This window comes from Marmota flaviventris, chromosome 7, assembly GCF_047511675.1.
Source record: "Marmota flaviventris isolate mMarFla1 chromosome 7, mMarFla1.hap1, whole genome shotgun sequence".
Lineage (NCBI taxonomy): Eukaryota > Metazoa > Chordata > Mammalia > Rodentia > Sciuridae > Marmota > Marmota flaviventris.
In genome coordinates, this window is record NC_092504.1 from 125,165,418 (window position 1) to 125,179,753 (window position 14,336).

Below are 14,336 nucleotides of genomic sequence, written 5' to 3' on the forward strand. Positions count from 1 at the left end.
GTTCTATTTTTTTTTTCCTCAGATCTCTTCTGAGCAGACTCCTTCATCTCATTCCCATCTCATACCTTCAAAGAAAACCATTGGGGATTTTATTTTTGTCTGCTTTATTCAAATGTGAATCCTCAAAGTCCCGAATCATGAGTGGATTACAGGAAATCTCAGGAAAATTCTGTGGAAGGAAATAGGTCTCTCTTGCCAACCCAAAGTAAAAGCAGCTTTATCTTTTCTGCCCTCATTAAATTCCACATTATTTCTTTTATTTTTTTTTCTTTATAGTGCTCAGTTCCTAGGGGTATTTTCTTTATTTGTACAACTAGTTATTGACATGCATCGGTTCAATTTTTTTTTCACTTAAGCTGTGTGGAATATACCTTTCATTTTCTGTATTCCTCTTCTTTTGAGAGGTAAATGACTTCCTGGAAGGCCTTGCCATGAAAACCCCAGTTCTGTTCTTCCCTTCTTGCTCAATTCAATTGTTTTCATCTGTGGACCCTATTGTCCAATTATGGAAGAACAGGAATAATCTTATATCCTGTTTTTCTAAAGTTTGATTTGTCTTAGTGGATGGCACTTAGCAGCTGTGGAGGACGAGTCACAGTCGGAAGAGGAAGAGGAGGTGTATGCAAAACTCTAAAGTCTACCTGGAAAGTGATCTTCCCTGAAGAGGTAGCAAGCTTCCACAGGAAAAAAAATTTCACTTGCTACCAAGGAAGATGATGATGATTAAGAAAAAGAAGAGATGATGATGATGATGATGATGATGATGATTTTTGATGGGGACAAAACTGTAGAAAAAACACCAGTGAAGAAAATTACATAGAACACTCCAGCCCAAGATGCACAAAAATCAAACAGAATGGAAAAGGCTCAAAGCCATCCACACCATTAAAAAGTCAATAACCCATCAATAAAAGTCAATAACCCATCAAAAGACAAGGAAAAAAAAAAAAAACCTCAAAGACCTAGTTCTGTAGAAAACATTAGACCAAAAATGTAAGCTAGTATGGGAATGGGGTTCTCATCTCGAAGTGGAAGCCAAGCTCATCAGTTATGCGAGGAATTGTTCCAGATGACTGATCAGGAGGCTACGCGAGATCCCTGGCAGTGGAGAAAGTCTCTTAAGAAAATAGTTTAAACCACTTGTTAAGATTTTCTCTAGTTTAATTTCTACAATAGCAGACATCTGGCTGTCCGTTTCACACAACGCAGGATGAGAACTTTCCCCGTCGTGCTGGGTAAATGCGGTCCAGGTTCCACTGCCAAGAATATGTTGTCCAAAATCCCGGTTCTGTTTTTAAAGATGCAACTCCACCCTTTGTTTGATTTTAATCATACAAGGATGTTAAGAAAAGTCATAGCAGCATAGGTCGGTAATCCCACATGGAAATGGCAGGAGGACAAGAATAACACATGGGGCATAAGCTCAGTATTTTAATGAAGTACTTTTTAAAAAAGAAAGCAACAAGTATTGGCAAAGATGGTGAGAAATTATGACACTTGTGTACTGTTAGTGGGAATATAAAATGATCTGGCCACTGTAGAACAGTATCGTGGATCCTTAAATATCAGATATAGAATTAAAATAGAACCACTTCATCCCACAATTCTACTTCTAGGTATACATGCCAAAGATTGAAAGTGGGGTCTCCAAGAGGCATTGCATGTCCACATTTATAGGAGCATTATTCACAGCAGCCACAAGTAGAAGCAACAAAAGTGTCCATCAATGGATGAATGGCTAAATAAAGTGTGGTAAACAGATAGAATGAGATATTATGTATGCAGCTGATGAAAAGAAATTCAGACACAAGTTACAACATGAAGGAACCAACGGGATATGACATCAAGTAAAATAAGTTGGTCACAAAAAGACAATTTCTGTATGATTCCCCTTATATGAGGCATCTAAAGTATTTAAATTATCAAATTCATAAAAACGGTGAATATAATAGTGGTAGCCAGAGGGATTAGTGGAAGGAGAAATGGAAAACTGTTTAATGGGTGTAGAGTTTCAGAGAAGTATTGGTATAGGGTGCAGGGTAGAAGGGTATAGGTTATAGAGAAGATGAAAAAGATCTGGAGATGAGTTGTGCAACAATACAAATATACTACTGAATTACATGCTCAAAAATGATTAAGATGGTCAATGTTATATATGTGACCCATCATTTTTTAAAAACTCTTAACATGGAAGAACTGAATAAATTGTGGATATGTGGATAGATGGAGAATATTTTATGGGATAGTCAGAAGGTCATGCATCGGGTAACCTGGCCTATCCTACTAGTTGTGTGGCCCTCAGCCTCACAGAAATTTCAGTCCCTGGTCTCCAAAAGAGATACCTTCCTCAGAGGTGTACTGCAAGGCCTCACTAAGCCATGTAGGCAAAACAAATGGCCCCTTGCTTAATTTTACTGCACATGAATCATGTAATCAATTACTCAATTATCATCTAATCTCTCACACACACACAGTCTTCTCATGAAGGTTAAATTTTCCAGAAATATCACATCTACTGTCAATATCAATTATCTGATTAGGAGCCAGAGTTCTAAATCACAATTACAGAATGACATGAATACAGAGAAGTGCCTTTCCATGCTCAGTAGTTTTTAATCTTTCATAAATGATTATGGAACAGTCATAGGTACATTATACAAAGACATAACTCTCTTCCTCTCCTGTAGGACACGAGTCTTTCCTGTCATTTCCCCATTAGTGTTCCCATGTCATCTGTTGAAGGCTGAAATCAATGTGTCTTGTAGGTGGTGGGAGCAGGAACTCAGATTTGATCCCTTGTGGCTCTGGAGGAAAGTATGTTTTGCCCTCTTTGCTTAGTGCAAAATGAAGCTCATGTACAGAGCAGTAATTCTAATTTGTTTTTGGCCATCTTTCTTCTAGGAAATTAAGCACATCGCAGTAGAACAACTTGGTACTAAATAACACTTTGTCTCAGTAGGAGTAGCTGGAGGCTCACTTCATCTTTTAATTTTTTTGAGACAGGACTCCCTCAGTTGCCCAGACTGGCCTTGAACTCAGCCTCCTAGGTAGCTGGGACTACACGCACGTGCTGTGGGGCTCACTCTGACTCCAGATGACTGCCGATTCAAACAGAAGTAAGAGCTATGGCTTCCTGGGACTGCCATTTGTTCACACTGTTGTAGGGACAAACGAGGCAAGGCACCAGAGTTAGCAGGTAACAGTTTTATTTGGCTGCAGCCAGGTTCAGAGGGTACAGCTTTTGCTATAATCAATTAATCCCCTGAACACCGAGTTCAGGGAGTTTCAGAGTTTTATACCCAGCATGTAGGGGGAGGGGCTCAGAAGTTCACAGTCTGCAGAAGTTCACATAAAAGCAGCTTTTTCTTTCACTGTTCTGGGCATGTTAACTCTTCAAGGACAACACCTGAGAAGGGGAGAGCTTCTTCTTCCCTTTCTTTCCTCCCCCTGCCAGCTGTTACCATGGAGCCCATTTGTAACTTATCTTAAAAATGTAGACATCTCTGTGAAGCTCAGCTCAAGGCCAGAGGCCTTGTTTGCACATTTCTTCAAAGTATTATACTGCATATGTTTGTGAAAACTAGGAAGGGAGTGTCCAGCACCTGGAGTGCTGGTATCTTCTCCGCCAGTGGCCAAGTAAAACAGGGTGACACGAAAATAGGAAGTTTATCTGCATTGAACTCTTTTGCAGAGACTCTTTTGCTGACAGTCCTAAAATCAGCCATGGTGAGGATGGCTTTTCTGTGGAGAAAGGGGGTGCCACTTCAACACCTCCTTGCTCCTTAGATATCCAAGGGGAAGTGAACCCAAGGGCATCAGTGGGATGTACCTGGTCATTAATATTGAGAATGTGTCAAATTCTGTCTGCATCTGCCAGCTTGTTCTGTTGTTTTAAATCAGTCAGCTTTGAGAAAACATTTTGGTCACAACAGCAAAAAATGCTGACTAAGATATCTGTTAAAATGCCAACAAATAAAAACAAGAGGACACTCCTGAGCTGACTCATTCTTGAATGAGCTATGAAGTTTCAAGGACAAAAAGACTAAAAATCCCCATGCTTCTCAAGACACCTCCTTTATGACCATAAAACAGACCAACAATAATACAAAGTTTGTTTTAAAAGTACCCAGACCTCCCTGTGAGTGGTCAGTGATTGAAACTGGAGTGGGGGGATGCCTTCTGCTTCCTGCTGCTTCCTCTGATCTAGACTCAGCTGCCTTCTTCCCAGAAGGAGCTTTCTTCCTTATTCCCTGTGTGGCGTGGCTCCCAGCCTCTTCACATCTGGGTAAGAGCTTGTCTGCAATGCCCCGCTGAAAATAAGGTGTCAAGTCGTGCTAAGTCTTGTTTCTATAGCTGGGACTCAGGTCATATTTGTATTTCGATGGTAGCCGGGTCATATGATTGGCACAGATTGGGATATATTTTAAATATTTGTATGTCGCTCCTAAAATACATGTGAAACAGTGGACGAGCCCCTCTCAGCACCTTTTCTGTTTCCCTCTGTGTATCACAGGTTTAAACTTACATACATTCTCTTAGATTTCATCAAGTATCTTGTGTATAAGTCTTTCCTAGCCATCATATAGATACCTTGAATACAAAGAATGTTAGATGCTCCCATATATTTTTCCCATGTTAAACGATGGTTTGGCACATAGCAAATTCTCAAAAACAAACAAAACCAAATCAGATTTGCTTAATTCCATGAATTTTACCTTACTTGTATGCAAACATATTTAAGACCTAAATATTCAACACACACAAAAAAAATAAGGCGGCTAAAGTAAACTAAGTTTTGCTCAATAAGAAAATGATCAAATAAATTGTGACACAGCTGTATGATTGTATACTCATTCAATAAAACTGCACCATAAACTATGCTCAATAACTTTAAAAGTTTAGGATATAATGCCATGTTTTAAAAACAATACACAAAAAATTAGGCATATATGTATTATTATTTACCCAACCAAGTTTGTTAATAATGGTTTCTAGATATAGTTGATGTATTTGTCCAAATTCTTGGGGGACTAAGCAAAAAGAAGAATTAAACAACATGGTAGTAGGCTATTTCATGTGACTTCATAGGAACAAGAAAGCATTGGGCTTCAGGAAAAACTGGAAAAATCAGTCGAGATGCTGCCAGGAGTCTCTCCTCTGCCTCCCTTTTCCTCTCTGCTAAATCTCTCAATAGCTTGTCAATTCTCTCCCCATACACTGAGCTTTCTCCACAAGTTGGCAAGCATGAATTACTGAGCACCCCATTGTCTAGCTCCTATTGAAGAGAGGGACTAGTAATCTAATAATTAAGATTTTAAATTTTCTTTTAAAATCAAATTTGCTTGACAAGAAAACTGTCAATCTGCTAAAGCCAGAAACCAGATATCAGTGATGCACAAAAAAAGATGGCCCCTGGGTCCATCTCTATGTATTAATGCTCTAATGCAACTTCCTGTCCATGGGGTTACACAGATTTTATATTGCAACAATGACGTTTCTAAGTATCCCACCATATCTACTAGGAGTATGCATTAGTGTCAGAAAGAAAAAGAAGAAGAAACCCACATTTTTAAAAAATACATTTTAAAAAGCTACTGTTTATGTTGTATGTAAAATATATACAACTAATTTATAACAAAATCAATAAATGTACAGGTGTATACGATTCATTAATCCAACATCAAAAACAGCAATATGAAGGTTTGCATGTTGACATTGGGCTTCAGGAAAAAAAATATTAAGATTTTTTGGCAGTTCTTAATTATCCAATTTTTAGCCTATTTACTTTATTGACTCAGTAATGCATGCCAATTGGTGTCATTTCTTTCTTAGAGCAAGGGAGTGGTTGTTGGAGACATTCCTGCTTTCTTGCACAGCCTCTTCTGTGCTCAGTGTCAGCCATTTGTAAGATGGGTGGTCATAGTCTCACATGAAGCATGGGGCAGGTGTGTGGCGTCATCTTTGATTTTCATGCAGTAGAAGCTTGATTCAATTTCAAGCTGTACTGAGACACTAGTTCAGGTCATGGAGCTTCAAGACAGTACCTTAGGGAAAAAGACTCTGCCCTAGAACTAAAAAAAAAAAAAAAATAGACACATCTTAGCAACATCTAAAACCAATTCTTGGCAAAAGACTTGACAATGTAACATTCACAATATGACTCAATAATAACAAAAAGCGTAAATGGGAGCAGAAACTGCAGATGACCCAGATATTGCAATTAGCAGAAGAGGACTGTAAAACAAATATTATTAAATGTTAAAAATGTTAAAAATTTAGTAAAAAGGGTGAACAGATGGTGACTGAATGGTGAATTAAGTCATTGGAAACTTGCAGACGGCTGCCTTCTCCCAGGGTGCTCAGATGGTCGTCCCTCTCTGCATGCATGTGTCTGGTGGCTCTGTGTGCACATTTCCTCTTTAACAACACCAGTCAGATTGGATTAGGGCCCACCCTAATGGCTTCATTTTAACTTCATTACCTTTTCAAGGCCTTATCTCCAAATATGGTCACATTCTGAGACTGAGGTTCAGAGAGTCAAAGCACAAATTCTAGGAGACAGGATGTATCCTGGAACACATCAGAAGAAATTAACAACAACAACAACAACAAGATGTAAACCTTCTCTAAAATATTACTGAGAGAACTTTTTAAAAAATAAATAGAAAGCTCTATCATATTCAAGATGGAAATGTTCAATCTTAAAGATTTCAGTTCTCCAAAGACTGAGTGCTAGTGATATCACAATCCCAGGGAAATTTGAAAATTCCAGTAAAATTTGAAACTTTGATTTATAAATTTATATGGAAAGCAGATATAGTCCAAAAAAGCCAGGTGTGGTGGCTCATGCCTGTAATCCCATCTGCTCAGGAGGTTGAGGCAGGAGGATCTCGAGTTCAAAGCCAGCCTCAGCAAAAGCGATGTGCTAAGCAACTCAGTGAGACCCTGTCTTTAAATAAAATACAAAATAGGGCTGGGGATGTGGCTCAGTGGTCGAAGTGCCCCTGAGTTCAATCCCCAGTACCCAAATAAATAAATAGATGTGTGAGTGTGTGTGTGTATGTGTGTGTGTGTTCAAAACAATCTTGAAGAGCAAAATTGTTGGATATGGACTACCTCATTTATGGTTAATTCACATTAATCAGTACAATGTGATATTAGCATTAGGACAGATCAGTAAATTAATAATAATAGACCCCAGAATTAAATACACACACATATATACGTGATACATTAACATATATTCTGATCATTTAAAGACATGTGGATTTTGAACTAAATTAATTCAGACTCAATACCTCTAAGGTAGACACCTCAAGAAGGGAAAGAACTCTGGAAAGAGACATCTGCATTTCTTTTTAAGTCCTTGAAGTGTATCTTTATCTGTATCTGTATAGTTACATGTGTGTGCCAGTCAGTTTTCCCTCACTATAACAAATGCCTGAGATAGTCAACTTAATAAGAGAAAAGGTTTATTTTGACTCAGAATTTCAGTGATTCCAGTCTACGGTTGATTGACTCCATTGCTTTTAGGTTTCAGGTAGGGGGCAGCACAACATGGCAGAAATATAATGTAGTAAAACTTCTTACCAGGTGGCCAGGAAGTGGAGAGAGAGAGAAGAGGGAGGAAGACGAAGAACCTGAATCCTACAGGACCCTTCAAGGGCACACTCACAATAACCTACAACCTCCCTCTAGGCCCCACCTCTTAAATCTTCCATCAACTCCCAGTGCCAAGTTGGGAATCAAGACTTTTAACACTTTTAAAGTCTTTTAATCAAGACTTTTAACTTTGGGGAAATTCTAGGTCCAAACTATATTAATATGTGTGTATGTAAATATTGTTTGATAAGTTAACTATCAATATCAAGATAAAGTCTTAATATAATTTAATATACAAAATAGGGAAATACACATAATTTCAATAGGTACCAATATCTTCTGCTCCAAAAATAGTCTTAGTAAATTAAAGAAGAAAATGCATTAACTTGTTGAAGACTGTATATTATTTCATCATTGATATTGTGCTTACTGATAAAATGTCACAAAGTAGTACTGTTAAAGCAAGGAATTGTGTCATTATCATCATTACTATAATCATTCAACATTGTATAAATATACAATGGAAAGAAGATGACACATAATTCTCATTATTTTAGTTGATATGATTGTATGTAGAATTGAAATTCTTAAATAATAAATTGCACAGTTTTAAGTTCTCTCTGGAGTAAGATTACAGATGATTCTTTATTTTTTGTTTATCTGTAGTTCAAATATTTATCATGAAAATTATTATTTTATAATTTTAAATATTTTAGAATTATAAATATTAAATACTTACCTGAAGTGCAGACATAAAAAAATCTATGTGTACATTTATAATTTCAAGTTTTCATGTTTCACTTAAGCATAAATTCTAAAGACCAAAATGTTAAGAGTTTAAGAAGTCAAAAAGAACAAATAAAAACATGTTACCATTAAAAAGAATTAGTTAAAAATAAAGAGTTAAAGAAGCATTTATAGAAAAATGTACATTGTATTACATTTATGTCATACATATAAAATTGAATTTCTCACCATTGGTTGAAAGTTTATTCTATCTCCCATTTTTGCAAAACACTAACATGATTTCTTCATGGTAAAAACAAAAATATTAGTGTTTGGGCTGCTGTCACAAAATACCATAGACTAAGTAGTTTATTAAAAAGAAGAAGGAGAAGGAGGAGGAGGAGGAGGAGGAGGAGAAGGAGGAGGAGGAGGAGGAGGAGGAGGAGGAGGAGAAGACAGAAATTTAATTCTTACTGTTCTGTGGACTAGGAAGTCCAAGATCAAGGTGTCAACAAATTTGGTGTCTGATAAGAGACCATTTCCTATTTATAAATGATACCTTCATACTATGGATGGGAAGCGGTCTCTCTGTGTTTTCTTTTATAAGGACACTAATATTATAAGAGCAAAAACCTCATGACCTAATCACCTCCCTGTGATACCATCACATTGTGATTAGATTTCAATGCATGCATTTGGTGGTGGTGCATAAATGTTCAGACCACAGCAATGAGGCTCTCTTACATTTCAAAAGATACAGTCCATTTAAAAGAAATGCAATTTTAAAAGATTATGAGGGAAAATGCACTGGTATAGTTGAGATTTTTAAATGTCTCCCAAATGTCTATGTGTTAAAGGTTTGGTCCCTAGGATGGTGTTTTTGCAAAACAGCAGAACATTTAAGAAGTAGAATCTAGTGAGAGGTATTTAGGTCATTTGGGATGTGCCCTTGAAGAGGATAGTGGGACCCTCTTCAACCTCTTCCTTCCCAATCATTTTCCACTTTCATCATAATGGGCTACCTCACCCAAAGCAATGAGAACAAAAGTATGGACTGGAACCTTTTAAACTATTAGCCAAAAACAACCTTTTCTTTTTGTAAGTTGATTATCTCAGGTATTTGTTATAGTTATGGAAAACTGACTAACACATTCACCAAGTATATCTTAAATTCAATAAATTTTGTCTCTGTAATTTAATAATAATTTATAACATTCTACATTCCTTCAAAATTCATCCCCTTCTGAATTAATGTGAGCAAAGGAGATATTTTTTGATTCCTGACTCCTCTTATTTCCCTTTTGGCCTGGGAAAGTGGTAAAACTATCTTTCATTCCCTTCAGACAAAGTAGTCTGATAAATTAATGATGTGTCTTTAGTGACATAAAACTTAAAGCAGTTGGCAGTATTGAGGTTTAGATAATTTAGATTCAGTGTGGTGAGGCTAATGAATGATGTCTCTCTGGTATTCAATGACATCTTTTATTCATGACACTTGATCTGTAAGGGCAGTTCACAATCTGAATATTTCTCTTTTGAAAGTAAATCAGCATATTATTTAATTTTGAAAATCCATGAAAGTTCCATAATAGAATATTTGTCATTATAGTTACAAATTGCATTTAAAAATAATATTTAAAGAAAAATGAACTAACTATGCTATAGTTCTCTAAAACCTTAAGATCAAGATTCAAGCATGGATAGGTATCTCTCCAAATCAATGTTGTTTTGCTTTTAAAGCACATCTAAAAGTCTTCCATAAGAAAGCCTTTAGTGGACTTTTTTGGTCTATAAACTTATTTCAAATTCTCCCTCAAATTTGAATGATTGCTATTTTGATATTAAGCGCTAGTCAACTTCTTATCCTTTAATGCCTCTTTCTAAAACAAGTGCAGATTTACAAGTGCGTTGAATGTATTTTTTATTGAAGTCCTTTGCTCAATAAGTTTTTTCATATTTCCATTTTTGAAAATCTCTTGACAGTGAGTGAGACTAACTCTAAAAAATAAATGCACACACAGTTCTTTTATAGCATAATCAAACCCTATCTCTGCACTCTGTAAATTTGGGGTCTTTTAATGTCACAGATGGGTCTATAAGGCCTCATGAACATCTAAAAATTTGGGGTTGAAAGCATATTTTTAACAAAAATAGTCCTTAATTTTCATCCAATTCAAAAATTATCAATGACACAAAAAATTGTAAAGATAATCATATTTTGGCCAAAAGAGTGATCTTTATTTTATACTAACACTTTTCTGACTCCCTAGAATAACAATTTTGACCAGTTCTATAATTTACTATATAATTTTATTGCTAATACAGGGACAAATTCATCGTGCATTTAGAATTTTGCTACAGTGTATGATAGTGTTTCAGATACAACAACAGTTCCTTTATGACTCTCTTTACAACTTTAAAACTATATTCTGTGTTATTCGTATTTGCATGATGCTTCTATCATCTCTAGCATGGATCTTATCCATATCATCATGAAAGATAATCAAATTTCATCCCCTGCCTAGATGTTTCCTGTATATAGAACTCTCTGGATTTTGAGTTCTTCCAATAAATTGTTGGTAGTTCGAATTATTAGGAAGGTATCTCTTCCATAGAACCCACGAATTCAAATTTTATTCTAAAAATGAAAGGAAATCATTAAAAGGTTTTAATCAAGAAAAAAAGACCAAATTTATATATTAAAATATACTCTCAAGTGCAGAGAGTGAAATGAAGCTTTAAAAAAACAGTCAGTGAAGAGGTCATTTCAGATACTCACGGAAAACATCAGTGTTGTATGGATAAGGTTGGCAATAGAGAAAGAAATTTTAGAAATTTTTTAGAGGCTAGAAAGTACCATATTTGGTAATTGGATATAATTAGAGGGGGAAAGACTAAAAAAAGATGACTTTCAGGTTTCAGAGTGAATAGTGGGATGATAACTGAGAAAGTCAAGCAGATTTGGAGAATCATGATGAATTTGTGGCAGCTATAGGACATACATGAAACTCAACCAACAAAACTGTATACAAAATATGTATTTCAGAGTCATAAGAACAAAAATATAACTCAAGTCTTAAAAGTGGTTGAGATTACAACTCAACCAGACAACTCAATTTACAAATAGGCAAAGATATAAATAGACATTTCTCCAAAGATGAAACACAAATGGTCAATAAGCTCATGAAAAAATGTTGACCATCACTAGCCATCAGAAAAATGAAAATCAAAGTAACAAAGAAATACTATTCCACCATTTTATGCTAAGATAATTATAATCAAAATACAGATGATAACAGGTATGGGAAGAATGTAGAAAAACTGGGACACTTGTACGCTGTTGGTAAGAATGAAATATTTCAGCCTATGGGCCATCAGTTTGGAAATTCACTAAGAAGTTAAACATAGAGTTAGCATACTACCTGGCAATTGCACTTCTGAACATATACTCAAGAAAATGCAAAAACATGTCCCCACAAAAGTCTTAGGAGTATTATTCATAATTGCCAAACTGTATAAACAACCTAACATAAGTAATCTGATGAAAGGATGAATAAAATGTGGTAGATGAGGACAGCAAATATTAATATTCTTCAGCAAAAGGAAGGAATGGAGTACTGGTACCTGATACAACATGGATTAACCTGGAAAATATTTTGCTATGTAAAAGAAGACAATATAGAGGACTGCATATTATATGGTTCCATTTATATGGAATGTCCAAAGGGCAAACATATGGAAACAGAAAGTTGATTAATAACTGGCTATGGTGGAGGAGGACAGGAAGTGGTGAATGGGCTCTAAGGAAGCTTACTCTGGCAATGATGAAAAATGTTCTGAAGTTGATCGTGCCAGTGGATGCACAACTCTGGAAAAACCACATTGAATTGTACCCTGTAAGTGAATGAATTGCATGAGAGGCAAATTACAAATCCCTTTAAAAGAATGAACAAGATTATTCAGGAAGATCTATCAAGTGAAAGAAAAGGAAAGCCTAGGGCAGATAACTGAAGAGAAATGATGTTTAAGAAATAGGCAGAGGAGGGGAGGCCACAATGCCTACTGAGCAAAGTGGATTAAGAAGCCAAGGGGAAACGCAGCTGTCCGTAGTTCACTGAAGGCAGCTCCGGGAGAACCAATTGTTACAGATTCATGAATGGTGGGAGTGTTTATACCAAAGAAATGGGCAAATAATACAAATATGGCTTCCATTTTTTAACAAGCCAGTTTACCAGCACACCCTTGGCTGTAACTTAAGTGGTTCTGAAGTGCCGAGCATTATGGAATCACCTTACATTCATTCCTTCATTGAATCCCCACTTTCTATAAGGAAATCAGGCTCCAGAGATGTTAAGTGACTTTACTGAAGGTCATAAAGGTAATGATGACAGAGCCAGGAGTTGAGGCAGACAGACTGACACACAGGAGAGTTCAGCAAGGACAGGAGAAGAGCTGTACTTAAGAGGGCCAAATGCTTTGAAAGGTCAAATAATTAAATATAAAAAGGTCAAATAACTAAAGGTCAGATAACTCAAGTCATCAGTCACCTTAGCCAGAACATTTTCAATGGCATTGAAAAGATGTATTTTCTATTAAATGAAAGAGGTTGAAGGATTAAAAAAATTGTGTTGCCTCCCTAATTACTTCCTTCAGAAACCCCGGGAAACATCCCCTCGTTGAAGACAGGTAGTTAAGGAAGCCTACAGGAGCAAGAAGCTCACAGTAACAATAGGGAAGTCGCCAATTTTGAAATCAATTTTGAAATTCGATTTTGAATTGAAGGAAGTAGAGTTAAAAAATAGTTTATGACCTTTTAGATCTCCTAAGCAATGCACTTATTTATGATAAGAAACCAGCATGTATCAAAGACACAGCTAAACAATTTAAACACGTTTGAAATGATTATCATATATTTAAAGTGGAACTATTTATCATGCTTTGGAAAACAGATTGGATCCATTATCTTTAGGGGAAATTTTATCTTAGTTAATAGACATGATTTGTTTATTCATTTTTGAATGAAAAAAATGTATGGATCCAATAATGTCAGAATATGTTTCAAATATTTAATTCCTTGCATCAGTCTTATGCCCAAATTAAACTAAAATTCCCATATGCCAATACTAGCGATTACCAATAAAAGAAGAACTTACTGCCTAGGGAAATTATAAAATTAATTATATACATAAATATGCACATATGTGTCTACACATAGATATATATGTATATATAGACAAAGATACTGAAGCAGAGAAATATAGCCACAAGGGCAAAATTTTAGATATTATTTATGTGGCATTCACAAATCTTTTAGCAGCTTTCAATTTTTCTTTTCTTTTTTTTTTTTTTGGGGGGGGGGGTCTAGTAATATCACTATTGGTAATAAAACCAAGGAAAAAATAATTCAAAATACCAACATAAAATTTTTGGGAAAAAAAAACAGTTAAAATTTAAAGAAACCAAAATATGCTTGATATTTTCTTTTGATCCACAAATGTGGCACACGTGCACACACACACACACACACAAACACACCAACTCCACTGGCCTGCTCTGCCCAGCGGGAAGCTGACCTGTTCCAGTTGTATCAACCGTCCCTTCTACTCCGAAATTCAGTTGTGTGAAGTCAATGGGAGGCACAGCAGGGGGACCTTCAGGAGCAAGCAGAAGAAAAGGTTAGAATATCTCTTGCCTGAATCTCTCCCTTTTAGGTCTCCAAACCTTGCCTGGGTTCCTGTGACCCTCTACCCAAGCCCTTAACTCCACAAGCAGCTCAATCCATAGAGCTGCTTCTCTTCAGTATAATTTTCCTTCACTTACCCCATCAATAGGTGCAGGGTATGATGCCAATCCTGGCTTGTTCTCTAAACCCTGCCCACATCATTATAATTCATACCTCCATAAAAATCTTCCAGTGGGCTGAGGTTGTGGCTCAATGGTAGAGTGTTTGCTTATCACATGTGAGGCACTAGGTTCAATCCTCAGCACCACATAAAAAAATAAATAAA

The 14,336-nt window shown here is 36.1% G+C and overlaps 1 long non-coding RNA gene across 1 annotated transcript in view; it reads right to left on the bottom strand.

Moving 5' to 3' along the window:
• Positions 1-5,648: 5,648 nt before the first annotated feature.
• LOC114085539 (uncharacterized) overlaps positions 5,649-14,336 on the bottom strand; it is a 49,558-nt gene continuing 40,870 nt past the window's right edge. Inside the window, exons 2-4 of the long non-coding RNA XR_003581491.3 lie at positions 13,902-13,979; positions 6,482-6,570; positions 5,649-6,071 (exon numbers count right to left, since the gene is read on the bottom strand). This is a non-coding gene — a long non-coding RNA (uncharacterized lncRNA). The remainder of the gene's footprint in view (positions 6,072-6,481; positions 6,571-13,901; positions 13,980-14,336) is intronic.